The following is a 21,627-nucleotide window of genomic DNA, read 5'->3' as shown; positions in this document are numbered from 1 at the left end:
TTTTTTTTTTTATTTTATTTTTTTTTTATTTTTTTTCCCCAGGAAAAAAATGTTCCAAGGGTGAAGATGCAACCTTCCACCTCTGGGTGCAAATGTTTGTCTTGTAGTCGAGCCCATGCAGGACCAGCAGCACAACGGCCATCACGGGGGCTGTCATTATGCTTGGCTCTTACCTGAAAACAGGCTTTTTATTAAAACAGCATGAAATCCCTAAAAATAGTGAGGCAAATAGATAACATGTTGCATGGTGCATTAAACTTTGTTGTTTTAACGTTACAAAGGGGGAAATGCCAGTTTCCATTGGGTTTACTCCACAGATGTGTAACAGCCAGGGGGAAAACAAAATCCTGATTAGAAGCAGAAAGGAAATAAAACAAACCTCTCCCAGCCACGTGAAAGATGAAAGAAATGGGACCAGCGGCTCTCTGTGGGGTCTGGAGGAAGAGCCTCCAGCAAAGCCAGCTGGAGGCCACCCCGGTGAGGGAGCCAGCTACACGCGTGGATTCAGGAGTTCCTCACGGCTAAACACAGAATCACAGAATCATCTAGGTTGGAAAAGACCTTGAAGATCATCCAGTCCAACCGTTGACCTAACACTGACAGTTCCCAACTCCACCAGATCCCTAAGTGCTATGTCAACCCGACTCTTGAACCCCTCCAGGGATGGGGACTCCACCACCTCCCTGGGCAGCCCATTCCAACATCTAACAACCCGTTCTGTAAAGAAATTCTTCCTAATATCTAGGAACCTTCCTAATACCTACACACCAACCCAGAGCTGAGCTGGCCAAATGTCGGCACTGATGGTCCCGAGCCGAGGCCAGCCGGAGCCATCAGCTGCACAAGCAACAGCACCGTGTAGACACACTCCACTCCCGGTGAGTTTGGTTTCAGGGCACACCTGTGTATGTAACACGAGTCGCAGGTGATGTTCAGCACGAGCAAACAAGACATGTTGGTGTGCCTGAGCTCCTCTCCTAGGCAGGAGGAGAGTGGTCCATCACCCCACATGCATCAGCCTCTCTGCTCTCCGCCTGACCAGAGCCACTCACAGGTTTTCACCTGTGGAAAGTTGCTCAATATTCGTACTGTTAAGATAATGAAGGTTTGGAAGAGAGAGGGATTTTTGTTTATCCTGAACAAAAGAAGGCAGATTTTACAAGCCCCGTTATTTATTTCAAGAAATCAGTTTGCAGTGAAACTGTGGGTTCACGTGGTCTCAGCAGCAATCCTGTGTAACAGTACAAAAAAATTTGGATTCCCCCATCCCAAAGAGGGGAGCTCAGCACTAACTCTCAGCAGCAACCTATGATTAACTTCTGTTACCAACATAAAGGACAAATAGCAATATTTTAAGTTAAAACACAGCAAGATTAAGATAACAGCAAGAATTCCTCCCAAGTATAATAAGAACAGAACTTGCTGGGTTTTCTTATCACAATCACAAAAAAGCTTTTGTATTTACTGTCCTGATCAAAGTCTTCCAGTTGAAGACACGTTTTCCCTCTATCCTACACGCTCCCTTTTATGGGACCGAGCGCTTATTCAGCCCAGCTCCAAATGTCTGTGCGTAGCTGGTAGTACTTGCCTAGTCATCAGATTCACAAGACAAGTGGCTGTTAGTCCTGCCTGAAATCCTCCAGCTGCACGCTAAAAATACTCACATCATGCCTCTTGTAATTACCAAGTAGCTTAATTACCCACACCACTTCCCATGAGTTGCAAGAGCTACAAATGAATATATAGAATTCACTTCCCCACCTCTGTTTTATATGTTGGAAACAGATTTATTTATAGGCAAGGAATTAAAATTAAAACCCTCCCTCTGTGTTACAGAACAATCCTGAGCAGACAGCAAGGCCAGCCTGGCCACTGCTTTCAACTACAGCAGTTACTGGAGTAGAAAACACTTATTATTGAACAAAACCCCTGCCACTGTTAGAGTCACTGCTCTTCGCAGCCGGCGTGTTCTGCCTGGTCATTTCATACACACACTGGCGGTATAAAAATATATTCAGACACCTGAATGCTCAATATTTCACAAATATTTTGAGTATGTACGGTGTGGGTATGTATAATCCTGTCTTACACCGGGGACAAAATGTACAAATATACTACGTGTATGAATATACTATATCCAATTGAGAAAAATGTTTGGGGATGTTTAAGGTAATAGAATCACAGAATGGTTTGGGTTGGAAAAGACCTTAAAGCTCATCTAGTTCTGACTCCCCTGCCCCGGGCAGGGCCACCTTCCACTAGCCCAGGTTGCCCAAAGCCCCGTCCAACCTGGCCTTGAGCCCTTCCAGGGAGGGGGCAGCCACAGCTTCTCTGGGCAGCCTGTGCCAGGGCCTCACCCCCCTCACAGGGCAGAATTTCTGCCTTAGACTTAACCTAAATCTCCCCTCTTAACCCCGTTGCCCCTTGTCCTATCTCTACCCCCCCGATGACGAGTCCCCCCCCTTTGCTGCAGCCCCTTTCAGCCCTCTAAGGTCTCCCCGGAGCCTTCTCTACTCCAGCTGAACCCCCCAACTCTCTCAGCCTGTCCTCACACAATTTTTTTCCCCAAATCATCCAAACTATTTTCCTGCAAAGATGGTTTCCCTTCATGAAGCCTATAAACCCTAAGAAGCTTCATCAAGGGCATGAAGGCTTTTTCTTTTGGTCACGACCCCTCCCAGCTCACAGTTCTCACCCAAACCCACCAAACATCGTACAAAAACATTTTTTCCAACAGTTATTGCTGACGTATTGGCTACTGCAGTGCTAAACCTCTGCTCGCAGAGCAGACTTGTCCTCCGGCATATGGGCACGCATTTTTTCCCTCTGAATTAACTCGTCCCCTTTCCAGATGTAGTAGCCTCTCATGCATAGTAGGACGCCTGCAGAATGCACTAATAGAAGATGGCATGGCCCACTCTGAGTTTGATACTGGATTGCAGTTGGGGGAAATAGTCACACGGTATTTAGATCATACAGTCTGTTTATAAAAGGTCTTGGGCGCTGACACAGAAATTCTAGTTAACTCAATCTTTCTAGCTTCACCAGCACCTTTCAGACAGAAAGGCATCCCCATCCCTGCTCTGCAGCAGGATTACTTCTTCCTGCCCTTTGCCCTGACACGGCGCTATGAAAATTAACCATTAAATTCCCTAAGCAGCAGCCCAATCGCCCATTTGTCAGGTCGCATTAGGGCGGCGACATGTCGTCCTCGCTGTCACCAGCGCCGGGGACAATGGAAGGTCCCCATCCTCCAGGGAAGGGCTGAGGAGCCCTCCAGCAGAGGTGCTGCTGAACGTCAGAGCTCCGGTTCTGCAGGAGACACGTTGTTGGAGGTGACGGTTATTTGTGGGGACATATTTGTCCCTCCTGCCCCTCTCGCAAGCCCAGGAGAAATCTGCTAGTTGGCCTTGACTGAAGGCCACCAGCTGGGTTGCTGCCAGGTACAAGGAGACATCCTTGGAGGATCGAGGCACCCTCAGCAAGCTTCTGGATGACACCGAGCTGGGTGGTGTGGTTGATACACTAAAGGGAAGGGATGGGCCATCCAGAGGGACCTGGAAATGCTGCTTTCAGGAGGGGCGGGGTGGGGGGGAAGCACAAAACACCCAATCTTCCTATATAACCCTTTAGCCAAAGCCAGGCATGAAGGAATTCTTGGTTTGTGGACATTTCTGTGGTTCTCCTCCTCGTGTGAGCAACATGCCACGGCACGCAGTGCCCCTCCACATCCCTCCTGTGGGAGATGAAGCGTTGCTCTGCTCTCCCTGATGCAGACAGAGCTTGTCCAGTCTCACAGGAGGTTGATGCTTCTGCTGACATCTCAGCTCCACCTTCCTCCTACATCTCCAAGTTTTATAGGTTACTACCTCATTTCACCTTGAAGACATTTGCTATCTTTTCACTGGGAAGAGCGTCCATCTCAGAGCACCTAAAGCAACATTTCCTCCAGATAAATAAAATTGTGAAAGTAAAGCAAAGTTCCCTTTCAGACGTTTCAGCCCTAAAGCATCAAGCCTGGCATGCCAAAGCGTCATCTGTGAGAAACAGCTGAAACCAGAGCATGAGTAATTTGCTCTTGCGAGTTCCAGTGTGCGAGGTCAGCTGGACCAACCTTCGACTAAGTGATGATAATGATTCATCAGCGACACGATAAATGAAGCCAAAGGAGCTACAACCAGTGTGACAACCCTGGAAGATCTGTTCCTGGATGCAAAATCTACCTCACTAATTCTTCCTTCCGCACATCACCAATGTGACTTTCCCAACTAACGTTAAGAATTAATTCACTGCTCTTTACATTTCCCACCTGCCTTTCTGCCAGTTCACGTCAAGCTACAAGACTGGAGCTTGCACTACTGAACCTACGCTATGTGTATTCATGGGCATCTCTCTGTAGCTTCAAAAACTCAACCCCAAATCTGTGCAATGTTATCGCTGTCCAAGGACAAATCCAAATTGCAGTGCAAGTTTTCCCATCTACCAGCTGCGCAGGATGCCAGACAGCAATTCCAGAGACTATTTGCAACTCTGCCAGCTCTAATTGCAATTTTCTCCCTCCATCTCTATCTTGATGAAATATTAACTTTTTTTTTTTTTGTCTATTCTGTTTATTTCCCGCCTTTTATTTCCTACCACACACATTGCAATTTTTGATCAAAAATTGAAATTAATTTGAATCACCTTCAAATCCAGCTTCCTTCCACTTGCCATTGAGATAATTTTCTTTGCAGTTTGGCCCTGGGAATGGTTAAATATACGTTACACTCCTGATAATACGGGATGTAGCAAAGCACATGCAACTTCTATCTAAGGAACCTGTAGGAGCTCTTGCAAAGGGGTTCACTACCTCTCCTCAATTACAGTAAATAAGAGTAATTAAACAATCAAACACAATTAGTGCACAAATTACTCTCCGAAATGTGGATGACCTAATCGCTTTGCTGCTAATTACAAAGCCTGTAGTTCATTGAGCTAAAAGCCCTCGTCCTGAGGAAGTGAAGCAGGGGACAATATGTTTCCTCTCACGCCGTCTTCCCTCGGATGCAATTTAATCTTCAACAAGATGGGATTTCAAGATTATTTTAGAAGTCCCACATTGCTTCGATTTTCAACTTGTATTATTTATATTTTCAGCCCAACTAGCAAAAGCTAAACTTTTAATAACATCTTTTAATGAGTTGTAGTAAAATATCACTTCTATTCACGCATCCCCAGGGGATAGTTCAGCTTCAGATAAGCACAGAAGAGAGATGAAACAGATTTATTTCACTTGAGTATTTCAAATGCTTAGTATTTGGCCTAAATGACAGAGAAAATTTAGCTTAAAAATCAGGCAGGCCATGATGTTCATATGAGACAATTTATGCAAATTAACTGTCAAACCAAGAAGGAGAGATATTCAGACATAATTCATTCCCATTTCACTCCAGCACATATAACACACAGTGGCACAGGGCCTCGACTTTTTTTTTTTTTGATTAAACCTAATATTCAAGACTGTGACTATGAACACTTCTGAATTAGCAGGAAGATGGACACAGGTGATCTGATAAATCATTTCACGACCTTTCCCCCAGGTTTTTGCATGGTGTGCAAAGGAGACAGCAGGGGCAGCGAGCCCTGAGCTCAACGGCATGTGGAAGATCAGGACTCAGCTCAGTTTGGGAAGTTCAGAAGCTGGCACTCATCCCTCCCGTGTCCCACGGCAGATGGGCTGACCTCGATGCATAGGGGCCCCCGGACAGCCCGGCTCCATGCAGACAGAGGATAAGGAAACCACGTGTAAGCACAGAAATCCTGGGGTTTTCCTGCTAATAAGGAGCAAAAAAACCCAGTCATTGGGTTCCAGTGGCCAGGCCCCTCTGCAAAGGGGAAGGTTTGTTTTTTTTTAAATTATTTCCTAAATAAACATTTAAGTTCAATGGGGCAATAGAAAGGGCTTCTCTCTTCAAGGTGGGGATGCTATTGGTGTGGATCACGTGTTCCATACAGCTCCTTTCTGCTCCTGGTGAAAGTTTTGTAGAGGAAGGAGGTGCTAGGCTCTGCGCAGCCAGCCCTGGGGTGCCAGAAGAAGGGTGTTTTGGGGCTGGGAGGCTGCGACTGCTGGTCCAGGGTTGGTGGCCACACCATGAAACGGCACTGGCGGTGGGCAGGGTGGTGGTGCTCTCCCAGGGGAAAGGAAAATGAGGTCCTGGGCTTATGCAGTTAGTTGAATTTGGGTGAGGCTCTGTACGGCAACAACAATTGGGATCATCCTGGATCATCTTTCCTACTTACATTTAACCCACTAAGCAAGAATATTCCAGTTAAAACACAGGGGAGCACTGACAATACAACTGTGCAATGCATCTGCTAGGGAAAAGGGAAAAATATTGCAGCATGTTACCAAATAAAACGTAGCCAAAGAGTAAGAGATGCCAAAAAGACAAGGGAACCAAACAAAACAAGAGAACGTATTGCACGCTTATGAAGAGACAGCGGGTAAATGATCTAATCTACAACCAAGACATGAAACTCTTCAGTAAAATATTTTCCTACTGTGCGTACCAGGCTAGCAGATATATATACACGGCAGTTTTAAAAGAATGAGATCATTCCGCTGAGCTTTTAAGGTTACATTTTTATAAAGTCTAGAAAATTGAGACAGTCTAGAGTCCAGGAAGATCATCAGCACAAATTCAGTATTTCTAAAGGATCAAAGGAACGACTGCTCAGCCTAAGGTCAGTCCTGGGTAAACTCACAGCACAGTTTATTTGTGCTACAGCAACAAGTTGTAAAAATTTACAAAAAAAGCGTTTGGTAGGATTTTGTGGAAAATAGGTCTCTAAACAAACCTGTCATTTTCGAATGATTATGGCTCTGACTGTGAAAGGAGACTGTTACACAGAATAATTGGGGAGAGACCAAAGCAGAGAGCCAAAGCCCCAAACCCTTCTGATTACGAAAATGTGTTCTACCCAATTAACCAAGCACGCTTGGGCCAAATTAAAAAAAAACAGCTTTGTGACATTTCAAAATCTAATCGGTGAAAAGGGCATCTTCAAATGAAAATACTTTTTTTTTTCCATCCACTTTCCTGCAAGGTTAGGTTCAGCAATTTTGCACCAAAAGTATCGACAACAAGAAACTTCTTGTATGAAACGCCGCAGAAGACGTTAAAGCGTAAGCCAAAACGCTTGTCCGTCATGCAACAAACTGTGCTTTAATAAAACCATACATCAATCTGCACCATTGTGTCCTCGCTCTGCTGATGCCTTCCCCCTCAGCTCTCCAGAGCGATTTGTGACAGTTCTTCTCGGACATCACCCCACACATTTGACATGCTAGATTAAGCACCGAGTCGCAGACTGCTCGGCATCGACCCAAAGCCAGCTTTGCAGAAGTTCAGAGATCAGCCCTGAAAACACGATATTGTGAAAATGAGATTTTTATGATGATGAATTAATTCAAAACTTGAGCTTTTCCCCAACTGAAGAAAGTTTTGTCACCAAAATCAACATAAACCAGATTGGGACGTTACTATTCCTCGTGACGGGGGAAATATTAATGAACTCCCTTGCTTTGCCCGTTCACGCTGTAGCACCATGGTTTTTCCCCAAACAATTTAACATATTTATGTAGTAGTTAATGAACACCAGGTGGTATTGCTTCAGCCGCGGGCCTGCACAGATTAGGCTGCAGAAGGGCTCCGTTCCCCTGGCAGTTCACTCAGAGTTCATGCTACTTTTTATTTCCCGATATCAAAAATACTGGTAAGCCACAAAGGGAGGGGGACGCGTACGAGGACAACACGGCTGCTTTTGCTCAATTCCAAAGAGCACGTCTCAAACTGGGCTGCAGAAGACACCGTGATGTTGCCAGCTAACCCCCACGGAAGCAATCGGGAATGGCTTGGCCGTTTCAGCACCTACACAAAATTTAATGCCCAACGACCCGAGCCTCGCACAACGATCCTTTCGATAAGTATCTCGCTGTCGTTTTTCCTCTCAGTAGAAACAAAAAGTAGCTCATGTTTATGTGTGTCCACATGTAGCTGGGTCAGAGGTGGCGTCCAAAGCCTGGTTTGTGCATCAAAATAAATAAGACCTTTCTCTTGCTCTATTTTATTATTTGCATAGCCACTCTTTGCTCCACAAAGACTAGAACAGACTTTGTAGGAAATCCCTCTTTGCAGAGATTTCCATAATTAGTTGTATTAAAAGAGCAAAATTAGTCTGATTTCCTATTTTCTGTGATGTGATACTGAGATTCAAATACTTTTCTCATAAAGCTTTACTCATAGTTATTCCACTACCATCCCTCTGATTTTAGTACATTTGGTACAAACATTAGAAAAGCTACATATCAGTGAAGTCATGTAAAAGAAACCCAGATTAGAACTGACTGATTAGTGTTCTTTCAGTTGTCTAGTTAATCCGTGGAGTAAACAAACACTACCGTCAATTTATTCAGATTTTCAATGGCTTTTCCAGAAAAACAAAACCCAGCATAAGCCAAAACAAACAACCCCCCCTCTTTGCTTCGTAAGACTTCCAAGTGTCACTTGAATTGAATGGCCGATTAATTATATGGCACTTGTCCTCCCAGAAAAAGCCATGTAATTCCTTTATTTTTCTAACTTGTTGGGGGAAAAAAAAAAACAACAATTAAAAGAAAATGATCATGTCCACCATGATGGGAAGCTATAAATTGCAATCCTCATTTTAGCCATCACTCCTGTGAGCGTTTCAAGCTTCCAGCATGGTGACCAATGGGTTTGAGCGGGTTTCTGAGATGGAGATATGGGCATAACGCAATATTCTCATCAAAAATACTGTTGTTAATACTGTTGTTAAACAGAAAAACACTCCCGTGATCATTACTTGTCTGCTAACACGTCACAAAGCTAAGGCGTATATTTACACTCGTTCTTCTTTTTTTTTAATAACAGTAAATCAAGATACTGCTGCCCCAGTCACTGCAAGCACCAAACCAAGCTCTCATCCTTCTGGATTTCTCACAAAACCAGACCTGCTCATTTGTAGGCAATGTCAGAAAAGGATAATTTTTTTGTTGTTGTTGTTCTTTTTGCTGTTGTTTTGATTATTTTTCTTCCAATTGTTACTTTAACACACACACACACACACACACACACACACACACACACCCAAATAATTACCTGGAGCTTGCTGATTATTTACTGTGTTAATTCATGGCTAGCTTCAAACTACAACAGTGCACAAGGATAGAAAAAGTGAATCGCCCTAAAACTATGGTGCCTGGCTGATATTTTCCCCAAATTAAAAAAAATATATATATACTTTACTTTTGTCTCATGGCAGAAATAATGGATACATGAATAATGCTACCTAAAAAAGGGCTGAGAGGAAAGGGAAGAGCACCGAGAACCTTACAGGGAGACTCTGCGGGCTCGATCCTGAGAGTCATGGGACCACCACCCAGGGAAACCCTGGTTCTGGTAATAAAACCAGAGCAAACTAAAAATCAGGAGAGTGAAGCACAGTAAAGCCAGAGCCTGGGAGCCAGGACACTGGGGTGGACACCTCCCGAGATCAGCAGAGAAAAGGAAGAGATGGGATTGTCCAGTGGAGAGAAAAACCACATCTGTTGAACACTTTTACCATGTCTCTGTACATTTCACTCCCCAGGAAAATGAGGCAAACGCAGAAGCTAGTGGGCCTGCTCTCCTGCCCCTGGCCCCACCTGTACGAACAGGTACAGGTCTTGCTGGACTTGCTTCACTGGGGTAAATGCCTCCACAGATCATTTTGCAGCTGGTCACACGGGGACAGTAGGTATTGCTGGGCAACTTTACCCATCTGCGGCACACAAATTAAAAAATAACCCCTACTTGGTATTAGTTAAGCTTTAAAGTTCAAAAAATAATTTCTCCCTCCATCCTGGAACATCTCTGCAATGGTAGGAGTTGTCACCCCTTTGGTCTTGAGGTTCTGATGGGCCTAGCCTGGGGATGCTCCGGGTTCTGACATCCTCATCCCCACTTTATCTTCAGCTGTAGCAGCCCCCCAGCCTGAGATCTCGTGCGCTTGCTCTAACACCATTGTTAACACCTTCCACCCACCACCTTTCCATGCACTGTCATCTCTGCCACCGTCCACTTGATTCAACTGGGATGCTTTAATATCATTAGTTCACAGGATGGAAAATACTATAGATGACATTGTTTAATGTATTTGATAACAGTAACTGGGAGTTCAGGCAGACCTCCTCCTGCTCCATCAAACCTCTCACCTCCCAGAGATCGAGCTTCACTGCAGACTCCTCTGTTCCCCTGTTTATCTCTTCATCTGCTGTGCCTGTTGCTAGATCCAAATGCCTCATCATCTTGGCATTAGAAAGTCCACTTTCCCAAGGTACAGAGTGTTTATGGAGTATCATCAGTAATTCCAGTGTCTGCCAGCTGAGATGTTATCTCCAGCATAGCTGAAGAATACCTCAAAATCATGCTTCAACTCATCTGCCTTAAACGCTCACATACAGAACATGCTAAAAGCAGATGCAGTTTTCAAAATGTGTCGTGTTCCCCCCCCCCAACTTAACCAGTTGCTTAGTTTTCACACATGAATCATCTGGCATTCCACAGGCCACAATATATAGCTTTCAATATGTCACTGCTGACATTTTCACTGCTGGAAAACCATGATTTACTGGTTTTCATTAGACCTGATCTCCACAACGAGTGCTACCCCCAACTCGTTGAGGGATCCACGTCTGATCAGTGAAATGTTGGTCTGACTTTAAAATACACTGCTCTTCATCTGCTAATTTCTCTAAAACTGACAATTTCTTTTCTGACAATTACTTCCAATGCTAACAGTAAGCAGATACCGCTATAAATAATGAGCCTGAGAGGACATCTCTTCCTCCAGCCTTGGGAGAAAACAGGCTTCTACAAAAGACACTCCACAATCATAGCCACAACACTGCTGTATTTTTACCACAACAATTAGAGGGCTACTTTAAGAGGAAATAAAACCATTTTCTTTAAAACATTTGAACTGAAACTTTGCACAGTTTTGCTTTCCAATTTAAGCACTAGGCCAAGATCATTATATTTTATACTCCTCTCCCAGCAAATACCTCCCTGAGCACTGAGAAACCACCTCCAAAAGGCTGAAGACTCCTTTGCGTTAACGAAGCATTGCCCATGGCTCAGCACAGCCACTACTGCTGTGCCAGATACGGAGCTGACAGCACAACCAGGCCAGCAAATGTGGCCCACACCATTATTTGAAAAGAAAGGAAAAAAAAAAAAACACCAAACCACAACCACCCAGACAATAAACCAAGCTCTAGTAAGAGCTTCTTATCTGAAAGATGTTACAGATTATTGAAAAGCTGAAAAAAAAAAAAAAAGTTTACTCCCTAAAGCCAACAGAAAGGCTAAGTATCAAATGGGCTGAAAATGAAAAAAAAAAATTTTACTGGTCCAAAGGATAGATGAGAACATGTCTGATGAGAGGAATTCCAAATTGCTTTGTGTGGTACTATTTCAGTTAACTTCTCTTTTATATGCAGCTGAGACCTCATAAGAAAATTAAATCAGGCCAAGATTCTTACAGGGAATGATGGCGTTTCCCAGAATATCACAGATAAAAGACAGATTATTCAACAACATCTATCGTCATCCCCACCATACTCACCGAGAGACACACATTTTGGGACTGAAAGACTGATTTAATTTTCATAATGTCTGATTATGACACCAGTCACTGGCTGTAAAACCATCTATGGGCTTAAATCCATGTTGGGTTCTAACTAAAGAAAAATGGCACTTCTTTTTTTTTTTAAGTAAAACATGCACTAGCTGTAAATATCTCAAACTACCAATGCAAGACAGACATTAAAAAAATAACTATAAAAAAAAAAAGAGACTATATTATGGAGCAAACCAGCAATTATAAATACCAAATTATCTGATGAAACTGCCGGTATAATGGCAATCTATTATGCCCAGGGAAGAGCCCCCAGCTTCAGCAGCACTGCAGGGAAAATGACAGCACTGGGGACCCTTCCACAAGCTCCAGGCACTGACCATTCCCACCCAACTCATGACAAAGTCAACTCTGATGACACTCAAAAATGAAGGCCTGGCATTAGCACGTGCTAGCCTGTCACTGCTGGTGGCAATGATTATCTTATAACCCGGGCAGGGGCCACAGGAACAAGGAGAAACAGTGCCCAGGCAGGGAGGCTTGCCATCGGCTACCCATTCACCCCAACATCTGCCACCTCCAAACGGACTAGAGAACCTTCCCCTTCACTAACTTCAATCTTTTCATACCATTTTTGAAGAGCCATCCCACTCCTGCTCCCCTTTCCTATTTTTTTCCTTCTTTTTTTCCTATGAAAAGCAGCTCATTATCCACAACTCCTTGAGGGGTAGATCCCATTTCCAGTAATTATTCTCCCTAAAGTACCATCAGTGGGGTTAAGAGTTCTGGACTAAAAAAAAAAAAAAAAAAAAGACATACTGCTTATCTAGAGATGTAAATAGAGTAGTCTCTCATGTGTTTCTACACTTTCAACAGCCAGCACCTGTGCAGTAAATAAACTCCCTTTAAGCTTATGTGAAGCATAGATCTATACATATATCTGTATGATATATCTATACATATATCTGTACTGTTGTGTCAACAGACAACTTCTCCTGTGGATTCTGCGCTCTACACGGGGGCTAGACCTACGCCCCATGGGTGCAGTGGGCCAAGAGAAGGCCAAGAAGGGGTGGCCACCCACCAAGCACCCCCAGTTAGTGTGTGGCCCCCCTCCGCCCCAGCATCGTGCCCGCCCATCGTCTGAGAGAGCCACGGGCGCAAACGGCGGCCAAGACTGCGCCGTGCAAGGATGTTCACGGCCTGGGCACTCATGTGCACACACAGCTCCTGCTCCAGCCTGGCATTTGCACGCAGGGATCACTGGCAGCAGTACACAAGCTAAAAAAAGGGTGGTTATCTCACTGATGACACCCTCAACGCTCCTCTCAGTGGAACTCTGAAGGGTTTGCTTCTCTATTTCAGCGTAAAGCCTTGCTAACTCCAAAAACGTGATAAATTCTCAGGAGAAGGCTTTTCATCTGCTCTGTTTTCCTCCGGTATTCTGGCCCTCAGCGCAATGGCATTTGGGGCAGCAGAAAACCTTCCCTTGAGCTCAAATACCAGCTCCACAGGGCCGCCGTGGCTCTGCAGGGTGAGAGGAGCATCCTCCTGCAAAGCCTGAGCGAAGGCGGGTGCCAGCCCAGCCCTGCTCCCGCAGAGAAGCTGCGGCACCCACCTGGACCCGGCACTTCCTCCACCCACACCAGCTTTACACATAAGGTCCTAAGTACAACCGCAGCTCCGAGCACCACAATTATCAACACGCAATAAAAATAGTTTGCTCACACCCCACTCATCCAAGCACCGGAGCCAAAGCAGTGCTGTCAGGTCTGGCACCGAGAAATCATCACATTCTCACCCGCCAGCAGCCAGGTCCCTTGTCTGCAGCATAGAAAACCCCACACAATACAAGTGCTTTTAAAAATATACCTTTCTGCAGAGAAGAGACAGGTAACCGAAGAAATCTAGGCCTGCTGAGATGCGGCAGGATAAGGCATGCAGTAACCAAGCCTCCTGAACCAGGGGAACAGTATCTCTCTGAACTCCTTATAAAGTTATACAGCAGCGTGAGAAGCATCAGGAATTAATTAGAAAACAGGTTTCCACGTCTGATCAGGTGTCTGCTCTTTCTGCTACAGCTTTGTTTACAAGGAAGACGGGCACCAGACCTGACTCCTCGAGAACAAGCTGACACCTATTGCTCTATGTACACTCCTGCAGAGGGGAAAAAAAAAAAAAAAAAGAGCATTGCTCAGGATAAAAATGTTAAATAAAGAAAAAAAAATAGATAAAAGTTTGTAGAGTTTGCTTTTAAATTTATTCTCTGTGCACATCTGTGCTTCCCCCTCATGCAATAAAATTAACAGGAAAGCTGAAAAGGTCTCACCCCTCCAACAGTGATTTGTTTCTTCCAGGGTCACACGCTATAAACACTAAAACTTTGCACATCGTAGCCATGAAAATTATTCACCTGAGAAAGCAAAGTAAATGGCAGTTTAAGTTTTTGCTTTATATTCTTTCAGCTAAAAAAAAAAAAAAAATTAAAAATCAGCTTTACAGCAGAAACAAAGTAGCTACAACTCTTGCAAGATAAACCGCCATCTGCTCATATCTGCCAGCGTAGATTTATCTTTTTTTTTTTTGCGTAAGTGGAAACACGTGCAGTCTTCACGATGACCATTCTGCAACAAGCTGCAGACCCAGGCCAAAGCAGAGGCTCCACGCTGGTGAATTCTCAGCCCCGCCAGCAGCAGCGGGGGACAGAGCAAGTCCCCATCCCCAGAGCACAAACCCCGTAACTCCATCCCCTGCGCTTGCTTATGCTCAGGTATCCAGGTCACTGCAACAGTTCAGAAAATTTTATCTGTCTTCTCAAAGCAGAAGAGATTTTAAAAAATGCACCATACAACCTTCTTGTGTTATGACAGACTTGCACAGATATTGCAGGTTTTGATTTATTCTCAGGGGGGTTGGTTTCTGTGAAGCTCCAAGCCACGCTGCTGTGCCAGAGATATGATGTCATGTAACTAAATTTCTGATTCCCTGCCAGTTTGAGCAGTAACATTAAATGAAGCCAAAATTAGCTTCCTGTGCTAAACTGGAAACAAAAGAGCACTTTTACAACGCTACCCTCAGGGTTAATAGGAATACATATGTCCAACTCAAGGCACGGTTACCATCTTATCACACTATCAGCTTCTACAGGCACAGAACAGAAATACAATGTGGGCTCTTACATAATGTGACTATATTTAAGTCAGTGCAGACAGACGGGGAGAGACTTCAAACCAGCGGCAGGCAGCAAGCCACCAGCTCAGATCTGCCCACCACAGGACAGTCCTGCCCAGCTGCTCACTCCCCAGACGGAATCACGGGGTAGAAGACGTAATCTCAAACCCCAACAGGAGACAGAAGAGTCGCTATTTGTTCTGAATCACCAGAAATCATCTGGATCTTAATTTAACGTCACTGCCAAGCAGTCCTGATAGCTGTAAATACCCGGGAGTTATAACCAAGAGTATGACAATGGGTCAGATTTGGAGAGAATCTGCAAAAGGTATGTTACAACTCATGCCAAGGCCAATGGCTGCTTAACTTGACCAGCATTTTACCTGCACAAACACTCTGTTGTTGCCCAAGTGGCCCCAGGCATTGGCCATGGAGGATGCCACCCCTGAGGGACTGGGCTCTGTAGGTTTATCTCCCACACCCTGAGCTGGGCTCAGCAACACCAGCAAACGATGGCCAAAGATCTAGTCATGCTTTCTTTAAGCAACTTTAATGTGTCATTTTAAGTGTCAGAGGACCAAAAAAAGTCAGGAAGTGGTGTATTATACAGTCAAGCCTCATGTCTTGCAAGGTCTGTCCATGGGACATGACTTTTCTAGTTCTTCAGTGGCACCTGGCTGCTCTTCCAGGCCACCCAGCAGCAACGAGGGAACTGCTGCGTGCACAACCATGCTTTGGACCCCAGATATATCCCATGTTCAATGAATTCGACAAGATGGACCTGAATCCCAGGAGATGGGGCAACCAACTGACAAAATACAGACACTTACACCTCCTGGAGGTACAAGGAGACTTAGTGCCCCACTGGAGGCCACAGTTACAGCCTCACTCCTCACCAATGAGCCAATTTTAATGGAACTGTCATGCAACACTGTGCCCTGAGAAATACCACACAGATCTGCAGGTATTTTGGATTTGAAAAGAACAGATATTAAAGTCTTGATTGAAACACTTGAGAATAATGTAAAAAAATCCAACAAATGAACGGTGCTCAGACAGATCTAGTTAAGACTGCTAACTGGTGGTCCAGCCCTGCCAGATGCTGTTGACAGTTGCTGAAAGCACATATAATCATTTCAAGACAAATCACCTTGAAAATAATCCTCCCTCAAGAAAGCTTATGATATCCAACAAATGTAAACTGTTTTCAGACACCCACAGAAAGCAGAGGATTGTAAATATCTTGGAAAAGCAATTATATAGTATGGGTGCTGATCGGAGAGAAAAACGGAGTGAAGACAAAGGCTGGCATCAACAAACACAGGACTGAACAGGACAGAACTCAACCAAATGCCTTGAAAGTGCTCTCTGTTCCTGAAGATGCTGGAGCCAAGCTAGCAGGCAGATCTGGGATTAGCCTCAGAAATGCGAGCGTCCACTGCCAAATCCATCAAACTGTCACCGGACCACAAATGCCAGAGTGAATTTGGAGATCCAGCGCGCATCATTTTTCCATCATCCGAAGCTGTCTTAAAGCTTATGAAATGCAAGAGTCTTTCCTGCCTATAAATCAAGCTATGTTTTACTGAAAGTTCCTATATTTTAAAAAAAATCTGCAGATAACGTGTGCATGAAAGACATCACCAGAACTTGCCCTGTTGGGTGACAGCAACCGCTCGCTTCTCTCCTTGACTCAATAACAGCCTACAGTTACTCAGTAAGATGTGCTGGTGCCCACAGAAGCTCCGTGTAGCTTCCACAGCTCTATAAAACAGAGGTACCAGCACATTTGTACAATGACCTTTTTCCATTCCCAAAAGCAACACAGAAGTGTCACCGCAAGACTCGAAAAGCCCTTCCCATAACACATCCTGCGAATGGATACAACCCACTAAACATACGACGGTCTTGAATTGGAACCGGAGTCAGAATTATCACAGCAATAAGTGTCTCTGTAACAAAGCAGTCATTATAATGTTGATCCTACTTTTTAGAACCTCAATATAAATTTCATTCATCATAGCATCACGGACAGAGCCCCTCATGTTTGCTTTGACTGTCAAGCCAAACAACCTGACAGCACAAGAATTAAAAGAGGAAAAAAAAGTGATGGGTGTACAGTGCTACACACCTCGCATGGCAACAATTCGGTGCAGGGTCCAAAGTACCAACACCTGTACTAATCACCTTGAGCTCATTAATTTACCAAGCTTTGGCCCAACTCTAGCAGCTGGCAGATGATCAAGCTCTTAGTTGATGTGATTCAAACTAATCCACTAAAAGGAATTTAAGAGCCAGCTAGGAAAGAAGTATTTTTCTATTATTAGGAGTGCTAAAAAGTTTTAACAACACCAGCCTCTCTAGGTGAGGAAAACACCCCCCACAGCTCCACATGGGAGGATTTCCCACCTCAAATCCCACCACCAGCCAACGCACTCATGGAGTCACCCAACTACTCCCATACCCTTTCACTGGAGATGGGCTAAAAAGCAATCTGATGCAGCCTATTGCTTCTCTCTCTCTTTTTCATCCTTCTCTTGACCAAGTCTTCAGCATGATTTCCAAGGGAAAGGAGGATTTTTCTGCCATCATACAGCAGTGTGTTTCATGATGTGCCTTTCTGCTCCCTCCCCCATCCAAAGCATCGCTCAGACCCATCGGTGGCATTTGGCCAGGCTGGACATGAAGGTAGAGGCTGGGAAATTAGTGAACACACACTGGGAACGTCCTTCAAGTGCCTCAAGTTAAGGAAACACTGCAGCTTGCATTAGTTACATCATTAGACACAAAAAAAACCCCATAATTCAAAAAATCTCACTCCCCCAAACAAAAAAAAAATCACCCCAACAACCAAACACAGTAGAGAACTGAAGAAATAAAACTTTTAGATGGTCTGATCATGGAAAAAAAATGAATTACAAACCACAAACCAGCATAAGACACAAAGCTGTAAGAAAACAGGCTTCATCAGACTTGGGGCTCATGGTCTACTTGGAGCAAGGCACGTCACTGGCTGGTTTGCTGTCAAACTGAGTCATACTCAGAGATTTTTTTATTTCGTCAGTTCCAGAACACCAGAGGTTTGTTGTCTGAACACCAAACCAACTAACACCAAATGTTATTCCCAGATAAAATGTTTTAGTGCACATAAAATTCTACCCTTGTTAAGCAGGTAGATATTCACTGGTTTAACAATGCTCTTGGCTGCCTCCACTGAAATTTGCTCAATAAAGCAGTGCTACAGAAAAACACTCATAAGAACAAAAAACAATGAGAAAGTTTTCTTTTTGCCACTTGAATATCAGATCTAGAACCAAGGTATACTGAGGTAGAAACTGTTTAAAACCTCTTTTATTTGTGAAAAAGAAAAAAAAATTATTATATGATTTTTAAAAAACACTTTAAAAGCCCCCAAACCCCTCTGTACTCTATTATATGTTAGTGTACAGCTTGATATATGCAAGCTAAACTCTTGTTGAAAACAACTTAATAGCAACGAAGCTTTCACACTTACATAACAGCTTGCCTGATGCTGATAAAATAACTTTAAATCTCTTCAATCCTTGAAGACCAACTAACAAATATACATATATTTTTATATATATATACACACAAACACACACACACGTAAGCATGCATACACATATATAAACATGCAAACAGCTGATGAAATAACTTTAAAATCTTTTCAATTCTTGAAGACCAACTAACAAATATACTTTTTTTTAATAAATATATACATGAACACACACACGCGTAAGCATGCAGACACACTTATTCAGCAGAGACGGGAGGAAAAACAAGGAATACAAGGACACTTAATCCTTTCTTGTGCTGGGGGAACGAATAAAGTTTTCACTCCCCCCAAACTACTTCTTGTTGACTTCCTCGGATGCTCTGAAGCACCACAATTATTAAACCAAATTAACTTGTTTAGAAGCTGAATGAAACCTACCCAAAGTCACAGCTGCTATCGCAATGTCTCGGGGTCCGAGTTCAACATTTAGAGTTGTCTCTGACAGACGTTCCCGTAAACCTCGACCGAAGGCGCCGGCCACCGCCCTTGCCAGCCCCTCTGAGCTCACTGACGGCTGGAAGCTCCTTAAGAGAATGAACACATCTCAAGAGATATTAACTCTTAATATCTGCAGACTGGCATCTGCTTCCTCGGCAGTTTAGCCCCAAATGTTTGTCTGGGAAGAGCGCTCTAAAACCAGTAGGGATTTCTAATGAAATCCAGCCCTGTACAGCTTCAGCTTTAGACTCTTGTTATATTAACACAAGAAGCCCAGGAAAACAAACTCCCTTGGCTAAATATTTATGGCCAAAAAAGTCTAAGAATGCTTTTGATCATCAGCATCCACAAAACCAAAGAGCTCAATAGAGGTGGTAAAAATAAAATATGTAAAAATAACTTAAACGCCATTAAATATTGAAGCATATGGTTACTGTGGTATTGTGTATCTGCTCATGAAAACCCACTAGTGCTCATGTCAGAACCATCTTTATGTGAAGGCTTGCCTTGTTTATGAAAATACAAATTATCTGTTTTATTTCATGTATTTAGACCTACAGAAGTGCCATAAAACTTGTAAGGCGACACTCAAGCAAATATCACGAGAAGGGTATTTAAACAACATGTATGAATCAAGCCTGAATCAACCACACATCCGAACTATCAAACTGATCATCCTAAACACACTTTACCAATCAACTCGAACCAGGTGAGCACCGCCGTGACTCAGGGAAGCATTTCCAAACTAAACACGTTTCATCCCTAACAACATGCCTGAGAAAAAGGGTTAAACATATCACACAACATATCAGTGGCCACCCAATCAGACATGGTTTCTGCTTATTGCGTTTAAATAAAGCACATGCACTCACCGGAAGGAGACCGCCAGGTGAAAAGGTTCAAATTTATTTTGGGATGCTGAAATTAAACTGCTGCTCCTTGGGATTTTGGTGGGTGGAAGCTCACGAGACCGTATGACTTGAGCAACAGATGCACAGAGAGAAATCTTAGAGATGTTAACATTTTATCAAGGGCTTCCATTATTCTGGAGACAAGAGCTATTGTCTCCACTCACATCAGCGCTATTTTGGGAAACTGGTCATACACACAGTTGCCTAAATTAGTTTGTACTCAATTATTCAAAACTAACATCTGAAAAGTAACCTAACTGAATCTACTTCATTTACTTTAAAAATCACCCACATCACTACGAAACGACAAACAAATGACAATCTTGGAGCTGACAAACAGAAATCCAGTGGTTTAAGTGAAGAATATTTTGGCTTGATTGTCCTTCACCCTCCTACCAACCTTATTTTCAGGTGACTGAAAGGTATCTTTATGGCATACATGTACCTTATCTTCCAAACCACAACTGTAGACGCGTTATTTACTTTAAAAAAAACCCCATCCTATGGCTGGTTAAACTGCAGAAATGAGCTCGTCAGGCCCCTCCCTCCGCCACCCAGACAAAAAACCTTTTGATTTTCATAACAGCAACGTGAATATCATGGCATAAAAGGACAAGCTGCAATGACCCCAACTGTGCTTCAGTACGAGCGCTGGAAAACAGCGTGGACTCACGCCGAAAAGTTATTTCATCTGAAAATCTCTGCATGAATAAAGAAATGATAACAGTGAAAGACAATGGGGACTGGAGTCAGAAGTTTCCATCTATATGGGGGGGGATTAAAAAAAACCCCAACACTAACACAGCAGCAGTTGATGCAAGTTCCTGTGAAAAGCTTTTTTTTTTTTTTTTTAGGAACTTTTTTTTAATTGCCCTCGGGCACTTAATAGCCATATCTAATAAGGTCAAAATTAGGGAAGGTCATGAATATGCAGTATTTCTGAATATAAAATACCAAGAAAATATCCTGTTTGTGTGACTTCCAGTTTCCCCGAATCATTTCATTCACTGCACTGTAAACTGATTTTCTAAACCCCAATAATTTGGTCTGTTAATCTGTTTACACACTCTTCTTTTGCGCAGCAAATCCCTCAGTATAGAAACACCCTTCTCAATACAAACCCCGGTAATTTTTGTAACCTGCCTAATGCTGAAATATTTACATTAACATTTTGCCAGCCAAATACCTTCAGTATACAAAGGAATCATCCGACAGCTCGTCAGTCAACTACCTACAGGTCATAATTCGTCTGTACAACAGCTAATGAGATGAGAGCAGATACACACAAAAGCAGTAGGTTGACTGATACAAAGTAATTGCAGGCAGAATTTGATGACAGTAATTTATGTAATTCTATTAAAGGCAAGGCAGATGTATAGGGAGAGAATGAAAGGTCAGATAAAACCCTCAGAATTTAAATAGTACGTGCAAGGAATTTTATATAATATATGAATGTATAAAAGGAAAAAGGATACAGTAAAACTTTTAATTATAATTGGCTCTACTCCTCCCTCCCACCCCTTCGTATCACACTTAGCAGTTTACACAGCATGTTTAGCTGTTGATACAAAGCCAGGCAAGGCAGCAAGGTGAGCCCCCGCAACAGCTTACTCCGAAATACACGCCGATGGAAGAGCACGCAGGATATTTTATGTCCTCACCCTAAGTACATCCCAGTATTTAAGGTTTTCATGGAGAATTTTCTGCGCATCGCAGCAAAGGGAAGTCCTGGCACGAGGCGCAGCTCCTGCTGTGCGCATCTGCAGCGTCCCTTTGGAGAGAGACCCGAGTCTCAGCGCCCTGCCTTGGCACTGCTGTGAGCCAAATAAATAGCAATATTGTGGATTCAGA

At 43.5% G+C, this 21,627-nt stretch overlaps 1 protein-coding gene across 1 annotated transcript in view; it reads right to left on the bottom strand.

The window, feature by feature from the left end:
• LYPD6 (LY6/PLAUR domain containing 6) overlaps positions 1 to 19,807 on the bottom strand; it is a 30,981-nt gene extending 11,174 nt beyond the window's left edge. Inside the window, exon 1 of the mRNA XM_026852533.1 lies at positions 19,738 to 19,807. The gene's annotated coding sequence lies outside the window, so the exon portion shown is untranslated. The remainder of the gene's footprint in view (positions 1 to 19,737) is intronic.
• Between the last annotated feature and the right edge of the window lie 1,820 nt (positions 19,808 to 21,627).

Source organism: Athene cunicularia (genome assembly GCF_003259725.1).
Source record: "Athene cunicularia isolate RWA chromosome 7 unlocalized genomic scaffold, athCun1 chr7_part1, whole genome shotgun sequence".
In the NCBI taxonomy this organism is placed as follows: Eukaryota; Metazoa; Chordata; class Aves; order Strigiformes; family Strigidae; genus Athene; species Athene cunicularia.
This window is presented reverse-complemented; position numbering and strand designations above follow the sequence as displayed.